Here is a 10174-nt window from a genome sequence, read left to right on the forward strand (position 1 = left end):
ATCTAACATCAACCAATTTAAGCATTCTTCTAAAAAATTCAAACTTCTTATTCGGAAGAGATTTCGTCAACACATCAGCTACATGTTCATCTATTAGAATATATTGTAGCTTCATGACCCCATCTTGTACCAAAATCCTAATGTAGTAATACTTGTTATTGATATGCTTTGTCCTTGCATGAAATACTAGGTTTTCACACATCTTGATGCTACTTTGATTATCACAGTTTATCACTGGTGAGCCCCAGTATTGTAGCAATAATGCTACAACTCCTGGAACTCCCTTCTTTAATTTTATCAACCCGGTAGTTCGTAACAAACTTGGAAGCGACGGTGCTGTATGCACAAGTACTAGCTCTTGTCGCAACTGTCACTTGGTCAGCTGGCACAAGTCCGCTAGGGCTCAAGCCAACTTCTATAGGCTCTCAGAAGAAGCTTGTTAAATGATGGACGAAAGCTAGCTCAAAGAAAACTAATCTACTTGGCAAAAATGAACTGAAAGCAAACCAAAGCATGGAAACCCTAGGAAACCCTAATCTGACTAGTTTAACCTCTATGATGCAATAGTGAGAGTGCAGATGTCTAAGAATGATGCCATTACCTCTAGTTATGTGAAATGCATGAACTCAAACTACTTTCATGAAAAAGGACATTGTTTTTATGTTTTTGCTTGAATGGTTGGAGTGATTGTGATTTTGTTCTTATTAGGGTTTGGTTGTGCAGAGGTGGTGCAGAAGGAAGGAAAGCTTGGGAAAGGTTGGGGAGGCTAGGAGAGGTCCCCAGGGATCCTTAGCATCCGTCCATAGAGGTTCCTCACGTTCAGATGCTCAGCAACCGAGTGTGTGGGCTCCTACAGGATGTCTGCAGGGGATCCTACAGGAAACTCAGGAATTTCTACAGGAAGTCTATTAATTTCTACAGGATGTCCTACCGTGGGTGTTTTGGGTGATGGTGAAGTGATGGAATGGTATGGGAGGATAGGTGAGATGGAGAGGGAACTGGTGATGGCTCAGGAGCAGAGAAGTCAGATGGAGAAAGAGTGCATGCAGTGGGTTGATGGCTGGAAGGATGGGATCAACGAAAGGTTAAGTAAATGGAGCTTCGTGAGTAATGGAAGAGCTGGAAGGTAAACGAGCTGAACAGAGGTCGGTTGAGTGGCTTTAGGTGTGGTTGACAAGAAGAGGAAGGTAATGGAATGGTGTGGAGCAGTGTAGATGAAACAAATTGTCTATGAATGTCACCAAAAACGAGAACTCTTTAACCTATGTTAACTGTGCTATTTTGAACCAATGAACAGCAGTGCAATTTGTGAAAGAAACTCGTGCATGGAAGTGGAATGAAGAAGTAATGATCAAGACCAAAGTGCATGGATGGATCTACGACTAAAGTAACTGTTGCAGCTTGCATGGAAGTAAAAGACTGCGTTTCTTTTTGGTGGTTGGTATAGACTGCACCCCCAACCTCTAAACAGAGATGGCAGTGAAGGCTCTCTCAACCTTTTCTTGGAGCTCAAAGGAACACTAATCCTCCTACTCTAATTCAAAACAACTAGAAGCACTTAAACCATAAACTAATCCTACTTCAATCACATAAAACAAATCAAATCAGCAGGCTGGAAATTCTAAATGCATGACAAAACAGAGGAAATAAAGTGCTGCAAGGAAAAAGAAATAACATTACAAGGAGGAAGAGGTCTATTGCTCTCTTAAAAACTCAGAATTGGATCAAAAGCTGCCTGTCTTTATTGAATAATCATGAGTCTAATGACATGCCAAAACTGGCTTACAAGGAGCAAAAACCGAGCTACAACATGACTAACCAAATTGACTAACTAGCTAACCCCAAATTGACTAACTAGCTACACAAAATGACTACCAACTAGCTAACCAAAATGAGGCCCCAAGCCTTCTTATTTATACAATTTGAGGACCCAACAGTCCTCCTAAAAGTTAGGGACTTGGCTGCCCAAGACTTGGAGTTAACAGCAGTCCTACTTGACTTGCTTGGCTGCCCTTGTGCTGATTGATTCGGTGGCCCTTGAACTTCGAGCTGATGGTGGAGAATTCGAGGTAAGGGCCCATAAATGAGGGGGACACCTTCCTACAAATCCTCTAGCTTGTTCTCCCACGAATTTGGCTGCCAAGTGCTCATTAAGACCTTCCATTTTGTCTCCAAGTTGACTAAAAAGGCTACACAAAGCACCCATTAGACTTGTTGGCATAATGACTAACCAAATTCACTCTATTAACATAAAAATAATCAAAAACATGCAATAAACAAATGAGAATGGTGGACTAAGCCAAATTAGGAGGTTGAATGAGCCCAAATAATTGTACATTTTTGGGGCTCGTCAATCACCGTAGTTTCTAGAGGATTTCAAACAAATCTAACAAGAGTTTTCTTAACCAAACAACTTTTTTCCTACTTCGCATGCAACAACATATTCTACTTCGAAACTACTTAATTCAATAGGAACTTATTTTCTACTCATCCACGAAATCATTGCATATCCCAAACTGAAACAACCACCAGTAGTGCTTCTTCCATCAGTGTCACTGCCACCACAATCGAAATCAGTAAAACATGTTAATTTAACTTATTTTCCATCATACTTCAAGCATTGATGAATTGTGCCACGTAGGTATCTCAAGTTATGCTTGGTAGCTATCCAATTGTCATGACGATACTCCCACTAAAATTAAGTAAGAAAATTTACAAAAAAACATATGTCAAGTATTGTATTCACCAAGTACATCATAGAGCCCACCAACTTACGATATCTTGTAGGATCGACAACACTAGAGTTGAAGCTTCTCAACTTCTTGAGATTAGTGATCATGGGAGTGGTCATAGGCTTGGAATCCATCATACTGAACTTTTGTAACAACTTGATTATGTACTTCCCTAGACCAAGATATATCTCACCGGGTTTCTGCCAGAATTCCAAGCCCAAGTAATAATGCATGAGTCCCAAATATTTAATTTCAAATTCTGCTACCAATATTATCTTGTATTCTATAATTCTATGCTCCATAGTTGTAATAAACAATTCATACACATATAATAATATAGCGAAAATTTCATTTTTCATTATCTTGATGTAGAGGTTTACATCGATAGAACTTTTAACGAACCAATCCTTAAGAGATATGCATCCATTCTTGCATACTAAGCTCTAGGAGCTTGATTTAAGCCATATACATCTTTCTCTACTCTACAAACATGTGTATCCCTGCTATTTATTACAAATCCTTCCAGTTATTAAATGTATACTCATTCATCAATGGTTCCATTTAGAAATGTTGTTTTACATCCATTTGATGGATATTTCAACCGATAGTACCAACTAGCAAAACCAATGATATTATAGTAGTATACCGGAAGTAGGAGAAAAGGTTTCTTCATAGTCTATTCTTTCCTTTTGTGAGAAAGCCCTTGTGACGAATCTAGATTTATATTTGTCTATGCTTCCATCAATGGCATGTTTTATTTTGTAAACCCATTTTGAGGTGACAACCAATTTGTCACTTGGTCTAGGAATGATTTCCCAAACCCCATTCTTCATGATGGATTGATATTCTTCCTACGTCACCTTCTTCCATTCTTCTTGATGAGTGGCTTCTTCAAAGGTAGTCGATTTTTCTTCTACTAAATTTGTCACGTATGTTTCATATCTTGAATATCTCTTCAGTCTTTTTCTTTCTCCAAAATATCATTTTGCTCCATGAACTTTGGCATATTCAAGTGTAGCTTTTAACCAATTTGGCCTCTTCTTTGTTTCAGGAACATTATAGGTTGAATAGGCTCACTTGGTCCTTCTTCTTCTTCTTCTTAGTTTGTAGGTGCCTTGTCATGATGCTCTTCTTCTTCTTCATTAGAATCGATTGGCGTATCCTTGGATCTTTTGTAGTCATGGTTTTCATCAAATATAACATCCTTGTGTTAAGAAATTTACGGCGCAAAGATATATTATTACTGTGATTTACCGAGATTTATAGAGAGGAATAGTAAAATAACCAACAACAATAAACATAATATTTATCCACAAAAACCCCAAATTTGGGGAAAAACCCAACCCAATGAGATCTCATTAGCATTGGCCAAAACTCTGGTCAATCTGGCTAAGTGAGCCTTCACCACTCACCTCCTGGCCTACATTACAATGAAGTATTCCCAGCCTTTTATAGGCTCCATTACATGCAATACCACAGACCATAATACCATGGGTACACTATACCATGTGCCCAAAACCACTACTATTTAACTAGGTCAACCTTGACTCAAACCCCAAGTCAATTTTACCTAACAATTCCCCCCTTAAAATTGACTTGGGGTTCCTCGACTAAATCCAACCAAAACCTGCTAAGCAATCCCGCTCACTCTAGCCCTTACCCCCTTCAAAGTTTTTACCTGGGATTTGTTAACTCAACATCCCCCTATTACCTAGGTTTAACCCAAACTTTACCGTTAATTACCCATGTTACGCATGCCTTACTAGGTCTTATAGTAGTATGCCCATTTACATGCAAATTACAAATTTCACTCAATTATAATTTTTTTTTTTGTTTACCCTAGTTGTTGTATTTGTACATATGACATCAATGTCCATATAAAAAGAACTCATCCATGGAATTACATGGTTCACCAACCAATGTAACAACTAGTTATCTAGGCGTTCTTTTCAGGTACATGGTTCATCAATTAATTAATCCATGTGCACATATCCTCCTCATCCACTGAATCACTCATGACCCAATAGTGTGCAACTTTGCTTCACAATCTATGGCTTTTGATCTAGATCTGCAAGAAAAACTTAATTACATCTCTATCTACCAGGCCAATACAAACCCTTGGCAACAAAAAACAAGCCAACTTAGCTCTGATACTAGTTGTTAAGAAATTTATGGCACAAAGATAAATTATTACTAAGATTTACTAAGATTTATAGAGAAGAATAATAAAATAACTAGCAACAATACACATAAATATTATACACATAATATTTATCCACGAAAACCCCAAATTCGGGGAAAAACCCAACCTAATGAGATCTCATTAGCATTGGCCAAAACCCTGGCCAATTTGCCCAAGTGAGCCTTCACCACTCACCTGCAGGCCTACATTACAATGAAGTATTCCCAGCCTTTTATAGGCTCCATTACATGCAATACCACAGACCATAATACCATGGGTACACTATACCATGTGCCCAAAACGACTACTATTTAACTAGGTCAACCTTTATGCAAACCCCGAGTTAATTTTACCTAACACCTTGTTAACTTCAATTTATCTTCCTTCCTTGATGTAGATTCTATAAACCTTTGACGAAAGGCTATAGCCAACAAAGATACCTTTTATACTTGTAGAGTCCAACTTCTTCACTTGTCTTTTGGAACATGGATGTATGTGGGACACCCAAATATTCAGAGATGGTCAACACATGAATTCATCCTTGTGAATGATTCTTTTGGTGTCATATTATCAAGGATTCTACGAGGACTTATATTTTGTATATATACTACTGCCATTGTTGCTTCTACTTATAGAAATTTTGGTAGATCTTGATCAAATATCATAGTACTTATGAATTCTTCAATGGTTTTATTCTTACTTTTTGCAACTCCATTCTACTCGGGGTTTTAGGGAATAATGAGCTCCCTCTTAACGCCTACTTCTTTACAATATGAAATCAACTCGTTTGAAGTGCATTCCCCTCCATTGTTAGATCTTGAAGTCTTTATCTTTCCTTCAATTAATGTCTCAACTTCAACTCCAAATTCCTTGAACTTTTCAAATACTTCAGCCTTTGTTTTAAGAAGATAGAGCCATTTTTTTCTAGAGTGATCATCAACGAAGGTCACATAGTAAATATGTCCTCCAAGACATTTATTAGACAATGGCCCATACACATCGAAATGAATGAGGTCTATTATTTCTTTATATCATGTATTACTTCTTGTAAAAGTTTTCCTAGTTTTCTTTCCCAAAGCACATCCCTTGCATACTCCTTCATGGTCTTCCTTGATGTTGGGGATTCCTTTTACCATTTGGCTAAGAGAGGGTATTATCTTGTAATGAATACGCCCATATATTCTATGCCAAATTTCGATAGGGTTGATCTCCACATGAACTGGGGCTTGAGGAGATGTGTTATAACTCTATATAGTCTTCCTTCATGAACTCCAATAACCTTTGCCTTTTTAATACTTGAATCCTTTCCTCAAGCCAAAAATTTACCATCTACAAAAGAAACCCTATATATTTTATCTTATAAACAAGAAATGGAAATTAAATTGCTTTTCAAACATAAGACAAAATATTTTTTTGAGGTGTAACTTTGCTCCACTTTCCATCTTCAATGATGTAGATCTAAGGCCCTTGACTGCATAATTGTTTTTGTCACCTAGCTCCGCTACATGTGATGATGGTTCCCTTGATAGAATATGAATTTTTCCACTTTATCTTGTAATATGTCTTGAATCTCCACTATCAATGATCCATGCATTGTCATCATCAAGAGTACCTGTAACGACAGTCAAGAATATTTCACTCTTGGCTCTCCTAAATAGATTGTAGATGATCCTTCCAATCCAACTTCCTGTAACTTTCATGATATTGAGACCCACCTTCAAATAACTTTCTATAGAGGGAGTAACCTTTTCTTCCAAGACTTCTTTTTCCTTCTTTAAATAATAGAAAACAAAATGATCTTCAACCTTCTTCTACGATGGCTTTGATACCATGTTGAGAAATCAATGTTTATGGGAATTAGGGTTTGATTCCTCTTTCTTAATAATTACTCATGAATTATGTTGCCTTCTTTTACTTATTTATTATTTTATATTCCATCATGAAATTACCAAATTATATGTATATTAAGACCACAAGAACAAGAGACACAAGATGTAGGCACTCAACCAGTGAAAAACCCCTTCAAGGGGAAAACCTAGTCCAAATCTTCCACTAGTAGATTCAAATCATGATGAGACAATCCAAGACCCTTTAGACCCATACATATACCTCCAATCACCAATTCAACCCTTCCTTCCAATAGACAATCCCTGTCAAATTCTTCAAGTGAGAGCTTCCTAGTAGCAACTACAATCTAGAATTTCAACACCCCAACAATATATTTTCAGCCCCAAGCTACAAAATTTTGGATCTATAGTAGATTTATAATTTCAACCCAAAAAACTCACACGTCTAAGAGATAGATAGCCCAAGAACTCGTTTTTAGGTCTTCCCATCTTCTTTTATCCTTCTCTAGCTACTTCTCTCTCTTTTCTGCTTCTTTTCCTTGTAGATTGAAATTGTTGAGTGAGTGCTCCACATAGGTTGAACTGCCTATCTATATATAACCTTTCTATTAGGTATAATTTCCCTAACATAGGTCGACTTCATGGGGACAAGGCCAACTTGGTGTGGAGGTAATAAATAACCTTTTTGAATAAAAAATAATTATTTTTACATGATACAAAAGCCCAAGAAGGGTCTAATAAAAATGATAATGACTCTATTGACTCAAGACAAAACGTAGAAGCCTTCAATGGAGGCTTTGATTTAGAAAAAAATGATCTAAGCATGAAACCGATGCTTTAATAAGTCATTTTCTTTAATAATAAAAGTTATTTTGACAAGTACAATTATGAAGACCGACACTAGTTACATTCTTCAACAACATAAAGTACATTTGTTTACATGTCAATTCAAAAAATTAAGCACACAATTTTTTTTACGTATTAAAGTTTGAATGTACTTATTTTACCACTAATTACATGACCTTGGTCATGAAACTCGAGGGATATCAATCTAAAATATAAAAATTATAAATGTATTTGATGGTTTAATGATAAGCATGAGGTAGGTAAGAAATTTGATTTACTATTATTTTCCACACTTTAATGTTTCCAACAATGGGTATTGGGTATGAGTTTGAGATTTCAAATAATTTTAACTATATTGCTTATAGAGAAAAACATGGATGCAATTGCATTAGCAAGTCTCACATATTGCATAAACCCCATTGGATGTGAATGTTTTGACAAATTGAACTTTTTTTAAGGTATTCAACTCTAGGTAAATTAGGATCAATAGATCATGGCATTTCTTAACAATCAAGTAAATAGTTTATGGTCATAAATGATGAAGAACATATATAACCTTTAAATGGTTGCAAACTAAGACAGTTTGTGTATGGATGAGTAATGTTCCTAGAAAGGTTATTTCCCTTAAAACATTATTTGATTTATGAGATATTTTTGAGAAAATATTTAATGTGAAAGAAGATGCCTCATCCACATAGTGAGGTTATCAATTTTGATATGGAAGCAAGCCTAACACTAGAACTTTGGTCATTGTGTTTGAAATCTAGAAGAAGGTCTTACATTAAAGTATGGAAGTAATCCAAGGACATGTTATTAGGGGGTATTGGGAATTGAAGTTATATATTACTAGAATATGTCATGTGATACCTCTCAATCCAAGAAATGTTCCCTTTCATTGAAGTCGATGAAATATTTTATCCATCACTACAAATCTTCCAACATGTGTTTAATAATGATGTGCTCTGTTACTGGGACGAAATAGAGAGAGAATCATTTGAGAGAGTTAGTTTGGCCATTAATGCTACCACAACCTTGTGAAGTTTGATTTCATTATCTTATTAAGGTTGATTCCTACTTAGGGGTGACACCTATGAAGATGGTTACATTGATTAGGTAGATATTTGACCCTTTGCATAATTTCCCCCGGCCCCGCACCCCTTCACCCAATTGATTTATTGAAGACTAGCTCATGATATATTATTCCAGACTATTTTGGGTGCTAGAGAATAGCTAGCTTGATCTTGGAATTATGTGAGATATAGATTTTAGGTACTCATATTGAGTATTTAATTTGAATTTCTAGTTAATTGATTGATGGTATAGTTTCATGATTATTTATGGACCATTGAAATTCCTCTTATCTTGGGCACTAGATAGATTGTGTATTTGTGCTTTGGCCAACCTAGATCCATCTTAACTCCCAATATACCAAACGATGAGAGGGATCAAATCTCAATTTGGGTAACATATTTAATAAATATTAAGGATTTGGATCTTGTTAGAGTAATCAATTTAATAAATGCTTAGTCTAACTATTATAATTTTTGACTTCTTTCTTTATAATCATGCAATATAATCAAGATTGTGATTTTTAGTTGTTTAATTTCATTTTTGAATGCATAAATGGGGGTACCAAAAAAACCCCAAGGAAATAGTATTACACATATTACACTGTAATGTCACTATTCCAACAAATCCCTACCATATTGGAGATCAAATTGATATGAAAATATGCCCCCAAAAAAGTCCAAATGTCTACTAATTATCACTCCACATACAACTTATTTATTTATAATTTCCCATAAAATGAAAAGTATAAAACACCTATCATTATTGTAAGAATTTTTTTACTTCAAATTGTTTTATTTTCCTTTATTGCGTCTAGTGGAGATGTACAACCTAGTATGATGGAGATGTTGTCAAGTAACCTTATATTTCAAAATAATAAAATAATCCCTATATTAACATATTAAAAAATAGTAATTACAAAAAAAAAATTAATGTGGGCTATAAATAAAATACTTAAATTCATACTTTTATTTTACATAAACTTTCAACAATGTAAACTTTGAAATGGGAACTATACCCTCAAAACGGGAACTCTGGCCAAAAAACCCCGAAAAAACATAAAAAACAATGTTAAAAACGAAAAGTGTGTATACTGAAACGATGTTTTTTTTTTAGGGTCAATTTTGAACATGTTTTAAAAATGGCAGTGAAAACGAAATTTTCGTGCAAAAAACACCCTGAAAACAAAAAGTGTTGATACTGGAACGAAGTTTTTTTTTTGGGTCAATTTTTAACATTTTTAAAAAATGCTAGTAATACCAAATTTTTATGTGCAAAAAAACAGCTATTTATGAGGAAAAAAAACACACTAATGTTTTTGGTAGAATAACATTTTTCTTTCCTAGGTATAAATTCAACATGTTTTAGTAATGACCATACAGATAAAATAATAAGATTTGAAATACATTAAAATTCTATTAGTTTTCATCCATCTTGTTAAACATATAATAACATCACACTAAAGATTGCTAAAATTCTAATTGTTTTCAACCATAACA

Source organism: Pinus tabuliformis, chromosome 2_2, assembly GCF_031772625.1.
Source record: "Pinus tabuliformis cultivar Carrire ecotype Pingquan chromosome 2_2, CPIR1, whole genome shotgun sequence".
Taxonomy (NCBI): Eukaryota; Viridiplantae; Streptophyta; class Pinopsida; order Pinales; family Pinaceae; genus Pinus; species Pinus tabuliformis.